The sequence below is a fragment of the Daphnia magna genome, linkage group LG7, assembly GCF_020631705.1.
Source record: "Daphnia magna isolate NIES linkage group LG7, ASM2063170v1.1, whole genome shotgun sequence".
NCBI classification, from domain to species: Eukaryota; Metazoa; Arthropoda; class Branchiopoda; order Diplostraca; family Daphniidae; genus Daphnia; species Daphnia magna.
The window spans coordinates 5127925-5143351 of record NC_059188.1 but is presented as its reverse complement, the minus strand read 5'-3'; the positions used below and the strand labels follow the sequence as shown (position 1 = coordinate 5143351).

The 15427-nt window shown below is 43.2% G+C and overlaps 3 non-coding genes across 3 annotated transcripts; all 3 read right to left on the bottom strand.

Moving 5' to 3' along the window:
• Positions 1–4784: 4784 nt before the first annotated feature.
• On the bottom strand, positions 4785–4856 carry Trnac-gca. Its single transcript has one exon. It is a non-coding gene; the product is annotated as a tRNA-Cys (tRNA).
• A 470-nt stretch (positions 4857–5326) lies between these two features.
• On the bottom strand, positions 5327–5398 carry Trnac-gca. The gene has a single exon. It is a non-coding gene; the product is annotated as a tRNA-Cys (tRNA).
• A 466-nt stretch (positions 5399–5864) lies between these two features.
• Trnac-gca lies at positions 5865–5936 on the bottom strand. Its single transcript has one exon. It is a non-coding gene; the product is annotated as a tRNA-Cys (tRNA).
• Between the last annotated feature and the right edge of the window lie 9491 nt (positions 5937–15427).

Below are 15427 nucleotides of genomic sequence, written 5' to 3'. Positions count from 1 at the left end.
CGAAGAAACCCATTTCATTGCATCGTGTTTCAGTAAATCCGAGTTAAGAAACAAATATTGAACACCAGCTCAGGTAGCTGAATTCAAAAAAGGCCAACAAAGACTTCGGCTTGCAAACTTCTTTTGACCTTCAGTGGAATTAGTTTGTTTGAGTTAGTAGTTTTAGTATCGAGAGTTAGATTCTGATCACGATTCCAGTCATTCCGTTTCTAAAAGTCCAAAGTGAGCTAGGATTGAAGCGATCTCCAAAAGCCAAAAGTAAATGAAAACCAATGAATACAAAATTTAATGTAAACAAATTTCACAACAGAATGCTAGAAGGGTGACTGGTCAAACCAATATACATTAAAGCAAAAAAAAACAAATTACCAATAAAACAAGCATAAAACAAAAATAACAGCTACAAATAGCTATTGAGAAGAGAAAGAAAAGGCACACAAGAAACACCAAAATAATTTCAGCCAACAGAATAGGGAAGAGAGAGAGAGAGAAAAAACAAATATAAAGGGTCGGGTAACGACGTAAAGTTATAAACGCTCTTCCACCTCTGCCTAATGAATAGTCAACCGACCTTCTAATTCGACTATGCGTTGAGTCAAGGCTATTATGGCTGCCCCGGTTTGGTGCAAACGAACGAATATAATTGCTCCCAAACCAAAAAATAAAATCGCTATAACTGCTATTAATTCGAAAGGGTACAGAACGGTTCCGGGTTGCGCCGCGCCCCGTCTAGCTTTCTCTTCTTCCTCAATGATACGCAGATGTCCCCCCATGAGGGCTATGTGACCTTGAATCATCACACGGCGCGTCAGTATCGGCTGGCTATCCTGGGTTCTTGCCCCTTCTCTCATTTTCTAGTATAGTCTCACTAGCTTCGGGCGCTTTCAAAACTTGCCCTACTTTTTCAAGTTCAGTGAGCGACGGCAGTGACGCATTGTTCAGTGCGTATTTGACATTCTTCCTGAAGCTTGCTTGCAAAATCCAGTTATCCGTGTGTGTGGTACACGACATTGGGACTTCAAAGACATCAAAAGGTTTTCTTCTAATTAAAGAGTTAAGCTTTTCATGACTTTGCGGACAAGTAATCGTTACTGTTGTTTCTTAAGTAGTTGAATAACTCCACCTCCTATGGCCCAGATATACAGTTTGTTGGCCAAGCCAAGGTGAAACATGAGTCGTGCACTGGGTGCGACTACGGGCTTCTTCCTTTACAAACAAAGACATTGCAACCCGGGTTCCCTGTGTTTCCGATTGATGGCGCTACCTATCGGACATTTTAAAGTTTGTGATATTAAACAACGAAATTCATCGTCTAACCTAACCCCACCCCCACTAATGACGTGGCCCAAGGCCTTGACTTCGCTGGCCCCAAACTGACACTTCACCAGCTTAATTTTCAACCCGGCCTTCCGCAGAGCGGTCAACACTTGTCGCACTCGTACCAAGTGTTCTTCCGCATCAGCCACGTAGATGATGATATCGTCCAGGTAAACGAGGCAAATCGTCCATCTCAGACCGATTAAAACCAAATCCATCATGCGTTGAAACGTCCCCGGCGTGGAGGCCATCCCGAAGGGCATAACCAGAAACTGATAAAAGCAGTCGGGGGTGACAAACGCCGTCTTGACCTTATCCGCTTCGTTTAGTGGTACTTGCCAGTACCCACTCTCCAGATCCAACGTCGAGAAGATGCTAGGGTTCCCCATCCGAGACAACGTCTCTTCGATCCTCGGCAACGGGTAACCATCCTCTACTGATATTACGTTGAGGCGGCGATATTTGAAACAAAAACCCCAACTTCCATCCTTTTCCTTCACTAAGACCACAGGTGATGCCCACGGGCTTGTTGAACGTTCAATCACTCATTTCCAATAGAATTACTTTTCCACTGGCCTTCATTCCTCTATGCTCGATTTCTAGCCCGAGGGATCCTAGCGGGGGAGATCTCTGGCCGTTTACCATGACTACAGACGGTCCATCCCATCCCATACGACGAGCTCCTAGTTTCTCTTGCAAGCTTGGAGACGCCACCGACACCACCGCACCGGTGTCAATCACGGCTTTGATCCGTATTCCCCGGCACACTACCTCTTCTGTTATCAGGCGGGAGGAATCAATAAGCAATACGGCCGCCTCTCCTGAGCCGTCTTCGTCGGCCGACACCATGCCCACGGTGTTCCGGTCATCTTCTTCGCAGTTCCGTCGCCTAGCCTGCCAGGCCTTTCGCTCTTCCTTACGCCTATCGTTTCTCCCTCTGTTCTCTCCCTCGTCTCGACGATCACTCCGTTGACCGCCCTTCCCATCTTCTTTGGGGTTTGCACTTTTCTGGTCTGGGCCCTTCTCCGCCCTACAGAAACGAGCGATGTGCCCCGCTTTAGCACAATTATGACAGATAGGCTTCCCGTCCGAAATTCGAGATGCGAACGACACATTATTTTTAGGTCGCCCCCAGTTTCCCGTCCACCCTCCGGCCTGGGAGATTTTGACGCGAGTTCTAACTCGGCTATCTCAGCTTTCAATTCCAGCACCAGGTCTCTCAATTCGGTCCCAACTTCCTCCTTTGGAGGAGGTAACCCCTTCATTGGTCCCAACACGCTCATGGCCCATTCGGGTCAAATAGCCAACTCCGACGCTTCCGTGTGCAGCTGCACCGCAGTCAAGAATTCCGCTGTAGTTCTCGGGCTAGTCACCGAAAACTTCTCGATAAGGGTAGGTTTCAAACCACGAAACAGATAGTCCACTTTTGCCTCTTCCATCATACCTGGGTCTACCCTCCGACACAAATCGATGACGTCGTAGAAGTATTCCACTCTTGATTTTATTTTTCTATCCCTTGCTTCCGTTGTCGTAACTTTGCCAGAAAGATAGCGGTTATAATGTTGCGACTGGAAGGCCCTAAGAAATCTCGTTCGTAGTCCATCCGTCCCAGGCACAGTTACCAACCACGGCGCTGCTGCCACTGCCGGTGTATCCTGCAACACCACCGGCGCTCCCGAGCAAAGAAACCATTTCCTAGCCGCCCCATCCAGCTGCATCCCAAAATTCTTGGCCATCTCAGCTGGCCCCCCGGCGGTTATAGAGAGCCGTACTCTCATAACGCTCTAGCCAATCTGCTGCATCCTCATCCTTCCTCTCGTAGAAGATCGGAGGAGCCCGATACTTCAATTGGGAGGCAGGCGGTCGTTGGGCCATGACTCCTGGTAACGCGGCTAGAGACACCGCTGAAATGCCTGACGACTCACTCACAAGCTCTTCTTCGTCTGCCGAATCTGCAAGGGATGACTCTCCCGATGATATGGGTCGGCTTCTCCAACCGTGCCAATCCGAGCCCTCCCGACTGGTGCCCTCTTCCGCATCGGGAGTCGCCCTGAGCCCTACCGCGTCCTCTAGTAGGTCGCCGGAATCCCACTGAAGTAACTCCGTGTGGTAGGCCCTTTCTATCCCCGCTTCCACCAAGTTAAGCCTACTCTCGGCCCTACTACCTGGAAGGGGCGGATAGGTAGCGGATCGCTATCTTACGCCCGCCTCTTCTCCCGAGTCGTCTGGATCAACAACCGTCCGTTCCCCTAGACCGCTGTCACTCGGCCTCTGCTGTAGCAAGAACTTCCGATAATTGCAACCCAGGTTCGCTCTTTCTCCCGAACTCCCGACCAGATTCCCTGATTAAGCTCCGAGGCTCGGGGCGGGTCGAATGATCGCTAGCGAGGTTTGCGTCCCAGTACTAACACAAACTTTGGTCGCAACTTCCGTCTTGAGCTTCCGTTACGTTGGTCCCGCTACGTTCCCTTACTTCGCCCTCGGGCGACGCTTCAATCCCCCTTAACCGTTTACTTTGCCAAAGTGGACCAGTACTCATCTACATCCGATCATTCAGGATCGACGAACCCCCCGGTAGACCTATTTTAACCCGCATAAAACAAGAAAAGATTCGCTCTCTTACTTGAGTTGTGGTCGTTCAAACGAATAAGAAGCTCGGTCAGGCCTGTGGTCCTATACCCAAGCAATTAAAGGTACCAATACTTCCTGGTCACACCTTCCAAGGACCTCTCAACAGCACCTGCCTCCTAGTTTCTTACTCTCTCACTTCGTCCCCTAACAACTCAGAATCAAGCCCAATGATCTTACCTTATTTTACCAGGAAGGTCTACCCTGCATCTCCATCATGTAACGAGTTATCGCCGATGGGTTCAGTGTATTTCTCAATCTCTACAACACTCAAGCACTACACAAAATAAACACAATTGTTCTATTAAACTACTGGCACCGAAGGTTTACACTACAGTCCCATTTATAGTCTTCCAGGCGTGGGAAAGAGTCAGTTGGCAAATCCAATGTATCAGAAATGGGATGACGCTCGAATGACACTTCCGTCGATCGTTTGTCTATCCGTTACAGCTATAACGGATGGCGAGAGTTCTCTTACGAATGATGCGTGAACGCTAAAATATTGTCGCGGGTGAAAAAGGAGATTGGTTATCTCTTCGCAGAGATGAGTCATCCGCTAGGTAACACAGAAAGTTTGTGTTCAAAAACGGCAAGGAATCCGATTTCGATGCTTGATCACGTTGAATAAAATAAACAGACTTTACACAACAGCTAACTTGGTTTCTTGGTAGAAAAGAAATTAGATGTAAATGAGAAACATGGTGTGATTCAATAACCGTACGTACAATTTCAGAAATATCTCAATTTTTTAAGTATTTCATGAGTACATATAGTTTAGGAAATTCCATTATCCGTAAGCTTATTCACTCAGATTTTTTATTGTATCAATTATAATCACAAGGGGGCACCCAGGTTTAAACTGGGGACATTTCGATCTGCAGTCGAATGCTCTACCACTGAGCTATACCCCCTTGTTCGGTTAAAAAGAGAACAAAATAACAAATTTTGTGCTGAATCTATCAAATATTTTTTAATTTGATTAGAATTGGACATGAAGCCCTGCGTTGATAAGCTAAGCTGATCTGTTTTGGGATCTTGTATTTCAAAATTGCTTTCACTATTCGCTCATCTTTCCCTAATTTTTTTAAGCATACAGAATAATAGCAGAAAGTTTGTGTTCAAAAACGGCAAGGAATCCGATTTCGATGCTTGATCACGTTAACTAAAATAAAAACAGATTTTAAACAACAGCTAATTTGGTTTCTTGGTAGAAAGAAAATTAGATCTAAATAAGAAAACATGGAATGCTTCAATAACCGTACGAACAATTTCAGAAATAACTCAATGAATTAAGTATTTCTTTAGTACATATAGTCAAGGAAATTCCATAATCCATAAGCTTATTGACTCAGTATCTTTTATTATATCAATTATAATCACAAGGGGGCACCCAGGTTTGAACTGAGGACATCTCGATCTGCAGTCGAATGCTCTACCACTGAACTATACCCCCCTTGATCGGTTAAAAAGAGGACAAAATAACAAATTTTGTGCTGAATCTATCAAATATTTTTAAATTTGATTAGAATTGGACATGAACCCCTGCGTTGATAAGCTAAGCTGATCTGTTTTGGGATCTTGTATTTCAAAATTGCTTTCACTATTCGCTCATCTTTCCCTAATTTTATTAAGCATACAGAATAATAGCAGAAAGTTTGTGTTAAAAAACGGCAAGGAATCCGATTTCGATGCTTGATCACATTAAATAAAATAAACAGACTTTACACACAGCTAATTTGGTTTCTTGGTAGAAAAGAAATTAGATCTAAATGAGAAACATGGTGTGCTTCAATAACCGTACGTACAATTTCAGAAATAACTCATTTTTTTTAGTATATCTTGAGCACGTATAGTTTAGGAAATTCCATAATCCGTAAACTTATTCACTCAGTTTATGTATTATATCAATTATAATCACAAGGGGGCACCCAGGTTTGAACTGAGGACATTTCGATCTGCAGTCAAATGCTCTACCACTGAGCTATATCCCCTTGATCGATTAAAAAGAGGACAAAATAACAAATTTTGTGCTGAATCTATCAAATATTTTTTAATTTGATTAGAATTGGACATGAAGCCCTGCGTTGATAAGCTAAGCTGATCTGTTTTGGGATCTTGTATTTCAAAATTGCTTTCACTATTCGCTCACCTTTCCCTAATTTTATTAAGCATACAGAATAATAGCAGAAAGTTTGTGTTAAAAAACGGCAAGAAATCCGATTTCGATGCTTGATCACGTTAAATAAAATAAACAGACTTTAAACAACAGTTTATTTCGTTTCTTTGTAGAAAAAAAATAGATCTAATTAAGAAAACATGATGTGCTTCAATAACCGTACGTACAATATCAGAAATAAATCAATTGATTAAGTATTTCTTGAGTATACAAAGTCTTGGAAATTCCATGATCCGTAAGTTCATTCACTTAGTGTCATTTATTACATTAATAATAAGCACAAGGGGGCACCCAGGTTTGAAATCAGTACATCTCGATCTGCAGTAGAATGCTATACCACTGAGCTATACCCTCTTTAGCAGTTAAAAGAGGACAAAATGACAAATTTTGTGCTGAATCTATCAAAAAAATGAGAATGCAATCGTGAATTAGATGAAGATTTTTCCTCAAAAATAGACAACAAATTGAATTGTCTTGTAAAAGAAATTTCAGGGAATGTAACCATATAAATATTACTTAGGATAGTTTAAGTTTAAGACATACTAAGCGACTTAAAAATTTAACAAAATAAACGCATAAAAAGGAAAAAACTAAATAAATTTTTTGTTTCAAATAGTATTGATCTATTGATCTTGGTGTTATGAGCCCAACACCTTACCGCTGAGCTATCACACATATACATGTGAATATAGCATCAAAAATAATTTATCTTGTCGCCACTGTGTAACTTTCTTCTCCATAGTCTCCGTTCTGGCAGCATGTTTACTACTGCAATATAAAAAAATATATAAAAAAAATCTACTGTTTAAAACATTTTGTTAAAGAAAAAACTTACTGTTTAATTACTGTTATACAACCTTCTGCACTGACTGCAACGCATTGACAGTTGTAAGGTTACGCAAACAAAAGCGAATTCATTGCCTAGGATTCGGCAACCAGCTAGGTAACAATTACGCAAATTAATTTTTTTAAACTGTTATAGAATCAAATGAAAAAACCACTATACCACGTATCAAATTTTGACAGAATTTTGAACAAAATTTGGGGACGATTAGTCATTCAGGGAAGAAACGTATATGGAAATACATAATGGACATTAAACCTTCTGAGATCTACTACTACTACCCTACCCCCTATACCCCACACCCTAAAATTGTTATAGTTCTTCGGTATATATATATATATACCGTCACGGATAAACAGACTTTAAACAACAGCTAATTTGGTTTCTTGGTAGATTAAATAAAATAAACAGACTTTAAACAACAGCTAATTAGATTTCTTGGTAGAAAGAAAACAAGGCCTAAATAAGAAAACATGGTATGCTTCAATAAGCGTACGTACAATTTCAGAAATAAACCAATTGATTAAGTATTTCTTGAGTATACAAAGTCTAGGAAATTCAATGATCCGTAAGTTCATTCACTTAGTGTCTTTATTACATTAATAATAATCACAAGGGGGCACCCAGGTTTGAACTGGGGATATTTCGATCTACAGTCGAATGCTCTACCACTGAGCTTTACCCCCTTGAACAGTAAAAAAGAGGACAAAATAACAAATTTTGTGCTGAATCGATCAAAAATTTCTCAATTTGATTAGAATTGGACATGAAGCACTGCGTTGATAAGCTAAGATGATCTGTTTTGGGATCTTGTATTTCAAAATTGCTTTCACTATTCGCTCATCTTTCCCTAATTTTATTAAGCATACAGAATAATAGCAGAAAGTTTGTATTCAAAAATGGCAAGGAATCCGATTTCGATGCTTGATCACGTTAAATAAAATAAACAGACTTTAAACAACAGTTTATTTGGTTTCTTGGTAGAAAGAAAATTAGATCTAAATAAGAAAACATGATGTGCTTAATAACCGTACGTACAATTTCAGAAAAAACTCAATTTTTTAAGTATTTCTTGAGTACATATAGTCTAGGAAATTCCATTATCCGTAAGCTTATTCACTCAGTATCATTTATTATATTGTCGCGGGTGAAAAGGGAGATTGGTTATCTCTTCGCGGAGATGAGTCATCCGCTCCTTGGACAACGCTGCGATCGTGGTGAAGAAATTATCGGGAGAAGTCCGCTCTAAGAAAGATACGCAGATATGCAGTCCGGAAGGGGAGTAATTCGCGCGACGGTATAAAACGCTGCCCCGAATCTGCGTTAGATGAGTCTCCATCGGGTGAGCTCCCGGAGCTGGGCTCCGTAGGAGTAGTTCCCTGGAGTCTTCATGCGCTCTCCGAGTTTGGTATGGTCATCCCTTATTGTTATTAGTTAAAAGTGAATAATTGTCTAGAATTTAAGTCATCACTTGTTGTACTCGTTTGTTTTTGTCCCAATACAACTCGTGTGACAATTGGTGGAGACGCAGCTCGTTACCCGTAAGTGACGAATTAGTGCTGCAGAGTTTTAATTTTTGAGACGCAGCTCGTTACCAGTAAGTAACGAATTTTTCGCTGCGGTGTGGGAATTATTGAAGACGCAGCTCGTTGCCTGAGAGTAAACGAAGTCGTGCTGCAGTCATTGTTAGCCGATGCCGAAGAGGACAAACCCACGGCTACCTAGTTGCCCAAGAGACCCCAGCCGACGATTACATCCACTTCGAGAACTGTCAAGCGTTACGGTAGAAACTTCACCTACCCCAGCCTCATTGTTGGAGAGTGGAACTTCCTTTGTTGGTGAAGCCCTAAATTTTGAAGGTCCTATTCCAAAGGACCATTTGACCGAAGAAGCTGACAGTCAGGGTGAATCAGTCGAGACTGGAAGAGATTCAGACTCGGATTCAGAAACCGAGGTCGTTTTGAGAACTGCGAGTCCAGTTGTTCCGGTCGGGGGACAACAATTTATAGTGCCATCAAGGCATATTGAGCAGCCGCAAAGACAAGCTGTGGAAGCTGTCAGAAAATTTATTAGCTCACTGATATTCCGAAAAAGTTCGGAAGAAGTTGCGCACCAATTGATGGAGCGCTTTGAAGAGTATTCTACCCACAACAGATGGAATGATATTATGAAAAAAAAATTATTTTGAAAAGTATTTTGATGACGCCGCCAGGAGCTGGTTCAAGTGTACAAGGCTCCCGAACGAGTGGATGGTAAATCTCAAACGGACGGAAGATATGCGATTGCAGCGCCTCTTCCGTGACCGAAGGCAGGCGGTTTAAATAAAAAAAAAAAAAAAAAAAAAAAAAAAAGGGAAAATCCTTAAGACTATCCGGGAAATACAAGAAACATTTAAACAAGTAAGCGCAACCGGAAAGAAGAAAACGAAGGAGTAAAAGTCCCTTATTTGCCAAGAGGACGCAAGCTGATTTTGTTTAGTCTCATCAACCTTCGTGGATCGCAGAAGATTAGTACAGTCAGGTCGCCTGTCTTGAAGAAGGGGGACCTGTCGCGGGTGAAAAGGGAGATTGGTTATCTCTTCGCAGAGATGAGTCATCCGCTCCTTGGACAACGCTGCGATCGTGGTGAAGAAATTATCGGGAGAAGTCCGCTCTAAGAAAGATACGCAGATATGCAGTCCGGAAGGGGAGTAATTCGCGCGACGGTATAAAACGCTGCCCCGAATCTGCGTTAGATGAGTCTCCATCGGGTGAGCTCCCGGAGCTGGGCTCCGTAGGAGTAGTTCCCTGGAGTCTTCAGACACTCTCCGAGTTTGGTATGGTCATCCCTTATTGTTATTAGTTAAAAGTGAATAATTGTCTAGAATTTAAGTCATCACTTGTTGTATTCGTTTGTTCTTGTCCCAATACAACTCGTGTGACAATATCAGTGTCAGTGAATGCATCAAGTTTCTTTCTTTTACACGGATCTAATCATCAGGTATTAAGGTTAAAATAACTTTAAGGTTTTGAAATCAATGTCACGCCTCTCCTCAATCATTGGATGCCCCCGCCTTGTTACAACTTCCTTTATTATCCGCATAAAAAAAAATAATGTTGAAAAACGTTATCTGAATCAGAACCACGTATATCAGTTCAACTGGGCTGTTTAGTCGGAAGCTGGAAAGGGAATGTTCTGCATATATTACTCTCTTTTTGGTATATCTGGCAGTGCTGGTAGAACTTCGTTGGGAGTTCTCGTGAAGTCTCCACTGGTTATTTTCTCCAAAAAACCCCGGAAAAGTTGGAGTGCTCTCAACACACAAGGAGAAAGTCTATCACAAAGATCCCACAAAGCATTAAATCCATCATTGGTCTTGGGTGCCAGAACATCCCCCTAAGAGGTCACAAAGATCGTGGTGTAGTTATTGACGACGAATCTGCTGAAAAAATAACTCGGTCTTCAGTGAAGGTACCTTCAGATCGCTTCTGAAGTTCAGAGAGAACTCGGGCGATGATAATTTAAAAGAGCATTTGAAAGAAGCTACTGTCAATGTGACATTAGCCCTAAGAACCAAAACCAGGTTATCGAATGCTGCGAAGAAGTAGTCATCTTTGAAAAAATAACCAATTTAGTGCACAAATCACAAATGACCCTTTTAATTCGGTTCATTGATGGAACTGTAATTATAGAGGATTTCCTCGGTTTCAACGATATTCATTATTTGAATTTTCGCACAGAATTCGTCTCGGAGCCTTCTTTTACAGGCAAATTTATAAGAAAAATCGGTGCTAAAAATTCTAGTTAATGATCTGAAGCTCAACCCACTTCTTCACGTTGGGATTGGCACCGATGGTTGCAGTTTAATGTTATCGGTTCTTAAGGGCGCAGTTGCCGAATTCCATAAGGTGTGCGTCAATGCCCTATGGATCCCTGGTTATAACTATGCTCTCAACCTGACGTTATCTAAAAATCCCTGGTTCTAGCAATTAGAAAATGCATGGGATACAAAGATCAGAAGAGTTGTCAATTTCTTCAACTATCCAAAAAGAAACTACGTTCTCAGGCAGCATCTAGGACATCAGCTTGTTTCACTATGTAAAACTCTGGGTTGAGCGACGTAATTCGATTCTCATATTTTTAGTTTACTTAGGATCGATCATTGCTGCTTTGGAGATGATGGCTGAATGAAATGATCAGGTGACTGCTACAAAAGGCAAAAGTTGTTTTAACTTAGTTACAGCTTGTGAATTGGAGGATGTTTTTTCGTACGCAATCGCTCTGAGTCGATTGTTTAAAAAACTGGATCTCTGTGTAGAAAGAGCAGCTGAAATGGAGGAAAACTTGAAAAATCGACTTCAAGAAAAGAGAGTAAAGGATGAAGCTGTTACGAGCTGGAAGAAAGCTTTACCACCTGAGCATCAAAGTTGTTTCAAAAGAACGAACCATGTAAGGTAAATGGCATCTTTTCTGGTCGATTACTGACTGTACATTCATAGTTTTTTTTGCAAACGTATTACTTTCGCTCTGGCATGAACGCCTTGGTCACATTAGCCACAAAATCATTACAAAAATTTCAGTTAGGGCAGCAGTTAATGGCCTGCATCGTGGAACAAGTGGTGATTCCCCATTATCAATTTGCGTAGACTGCGTGAAAGGAAAGATGCGTCGAATACCATTCCCGCTAGGGCGAGATAGGGCTACCGAGATCGGACAGCTCATACACTGAGATGTATGCGGCTTGATGCAGATTGCTTCTCCTGGAAGAGCACGCTACTATGTCATATTCAAAGATAATTACTGTGAATGGGTAGTAATTACCTTTATGCAGCATTAGTCAGAAGTAGAAGAAAAATTCATGAAATACGCTACCAGAATGCGTGTCGAAAAAGGAAAATCTGTTGTGCAATTTGCAGAAAACAATATACCAATCCCAGAACCACCTACCAAAATACCGAACAATGATATAACTACCCCTGATGTCACGGAAATCGACAATGAGTTCAAACTTCCCTCGATCAACGACGTACCGGTCATCGTTCAACCAAGCAATGAGCTGAGGCGGTCTACAAGAATCAAAAACCAATGGCGTGGAATAGGCATGATATCCATGGATTATGATGGGGATAATCTAGAATAGCCCAGCTATCAAGACGTCCTGCCATCTCAGAAGGCAAACCATTGAAGGGGGTGCAAAAAACGAATATTCGAAGAACATTCGTCTTTAATTGAAAAAGAGTCTTGGACACTAGCACCACTCCCTTCTAACCAATGGCTAATTATGAAAAAAAAAACTCCCGCTCTACTTTAACAGGGTTGACACTTTTATTTAACAGCTTCTCAAAGTAATTTTCCGACACTGTCGTTCCCCCTGTCCTCAGACCTTTCTTAGTTTTTTTAAAGTGCGGTCATGGAAAACTCTCCCTCCCCCACGCCTAGTCTGCAAAGTGAAGGTACTTTTTCTTTGGACTCAAGATTAGGAAGGCTCGAGGAGCGCCAGTCAATGGAACATCGCCCAAGGAGTACACGTTCAAGTTCTTGGACGCGTTCGTCGTCATCTGATAAAAGTTGAAGGTACCGTTGATCAAATCGGAAGGATTACAGAAGTAGGGAGGATCCAGGATTCAGTAGGCGGCGCCACTCATCCCCCGACAGATTTAGGCATCGCAGAAGTCTTTCAAGATCGTATTCTTCTTGGCGGTATGGAGGTCGGGCTCATCTACTGAGAGACCTGAAGTCCCGGTTCCAGTGCCGATTCCAACGATTCCTAAATACGCTTCGGATCAGCTGGCATCCTGGATGTCAGTCAGGCAACCCGCGGCTTCAACTAAAAAGTTGAGGGAGACTTTCAACTCCTATTTTGCGTAAGCGGCTTTTTCCATAGCTTGCCCGAAAATGGATGATGTGGTAGAGCGGCAGCTTCAGAGTGACAGAAATGGCAAACACATTAATCAGAGGGAGCTGATTTAGAAGTCGACACAGCTTAAGGAATTCGATGTGGTGAAACCCTTAATTTCCCTTTGGTTTCGCATTCCGGAGGCTTCAGAAGAAGCTATAATTCTGGAGTGTGTCAATCGTCTCTAGGTGGAGGCGCATTTCTTCATTTCTAAGAACCGCAGGTCAACGTTAGGAACAGTGTTTACCTGCATTTTATAATCCTGCTGATAGATCCATCAAAGTTCTCGCCGGTGGAGGTAGGCCTTCTTTTTGGGCAATCCTTTACTTCAGGCGGCGGATGAAGATTCGAAGTTGCAGAAAGGGGCAGCTACAGGTAGAGGAAAACGTTTGAGGAAACCACCAATAATTCATCAGAAGGGGTAGACGAGCCGCGGCACGGCAGTTCGGGGTACAAAGAATAAGGAGAAAGACGCGACTATCTAGCAAGGTACGAAGTTTCCGTTTCATTGGTTATGAATAGTATGTGGCCCCCGGTTGAAGTTCCGTCAGCTTTAAAAGTAGGTGGCAGGATCAAAACAATTTCTGATGCGTGACAAGGGGTATCCAAAGACCCCTGGATATTGAATCTAGGCGGTCGAAGCTTCCACATTAACTTTGAATCTCACCAATGGCAGATGGAAGAATCATGCGAGAGCGTAATGGAACAGTAACTGGAAGAATTATGTGGAAGGAAAACCACGCGTAAGTTTGGGTTCAGGCTCTCGAGCGAAACAAGATAAGACTGTGTGACTTAGCCAGAGTAATAGGGAATTCGGCTTGGGCCATTTCGGCCGTCCCCTTCGCCCAGTCGCATTACAGGAGAGCGTAAAGTGAGCTTATTAGAGTGATGGACTAAACTAAAGGGAATTTTTACGATTTCGTCTCCCGACTCCGGAAAAGCGGATCTAAGGTAGTGAGTAAAAAAATATGCACCTGTCGGAGGGAAAAGTTTTGTTTACGGGCAATCCAGATTTAACGATGTTTTCGGACGCCCCTTTTTTGGATAGGGAGCCTCGTGCAAGGGCGTCGTTACGATGGGCCGATGGACAACAGAGGAGGCGTCGCGGAACATAAATGAGCTGGAGCTCTTAGTCGCCTATTTCGTTCTCCAGTCTTTCACGGAGGAAGCATACCACATTTTGGTTTCGTTGCAGATGGACAATAGCACAATGGTATGCTAGGTGAATAATGGAGGTGGTACGCACTCCAGTTAGCGAACTGGAGTAGCCAGTCAAATTTGGGTTTGGTGTGAAAAACAAGGCATTTCGGTTCAGGCAGTGTACTTAACCCAGAAATCTTAACATGATTGCGGACAAGGGGTCAAGGGCAAATCGGACTGCAGCGATTGGTTTTTGAACCAATCAATGTTCTTAAAACTGAACACGCGCTGGACTTGTGGCTTGGACCTTTTCGCGGCAGCCTGGAACGGCCAGCTGCGGAAGTTTTTCTCCTGGCGGCCATAACCAGGAGTAATGGGAATCAAAGCTTTCACCATGAGCTGAAAGGGACGCCTACGCCTTCTCTCCCCTCTGCCTATTTCTCAGAAGCTTCGCAAAGATCAGGAGAGAACAGGCATTGATAGTGTTGGTGACCCCAGTGCGGCGTGGTTCCCGCTTGTCTTGCAGCTGACGGTGGACGTGGCGCTAGCCATGAAGGAACGTCGATTTGTTGGAATCCCATGCCGGGAGCCCCCATCCCCTGTCGCTATTGTTAGTCGCGTGGAGACTTCGCGGTGACGCTTCACAGTCCAAGGTCTTTTGCATCCAGTGGTCGACTTACAGCTGGAGGGGTCGAGACAGTCCACAAGATCGGCTTACCAGTCCACCTGGTTCCATTGGCAGCGTTGGTACCTTCCTTGAACGGAGAAGGGATTCCGTGTCAGCTGATTTAAACCCGATGTTAGAGTGCCTGACGGATCTGCATATAGCTGGCTACTCCTACAGTCAGTTCAATTTACATCGCTCGATGTTATCCACAACCCTGGAGCAGGCAGGCGCCATTCCGGTGGGCCAGTTACCATCGGTCAAGGCGTTGCTAAAGGATGCGTTCAACTGCAACCCTCCCCGACCTAGATATGACCAGAAATGGGATGTTTGCAAGGTTATAGATCTGATCGCATCATCGGCCCTAACGATGGTTTAGGCTTGGCGCGGTTGTCGCAAAAATTGCATTTTTGTTACGCTTTTAACGATACTAAGAACAGCCGAGCTGAGCTAGATCCTGTTCAGTTCAGTCCGTTTTACGAATGACGGGGCCGCATTCACGCTAGTACGTCCTAGAAAGACTCAATACAGTGGAGTGTTGCAAACTATTTCAGTCAAGAAGCTTGGTGATCAACTCGTTTGCCGAGTCCATTGCCTGGGCATGTACAGTATCCTGCACAAAAATCCGAACACCGATTTAATTTTTTAAAGTCACCTTTTGGCGGGGTAGCGGGTTTTTTTTTTTTTTAAAGGGGGAGGGTAGACGGGGTAATGGACAGGACAGGGCAGGGTTGGGTAAGTCTAGACATTTAAAAAAATGCCTTAAGGTATTACGCTTTAAGG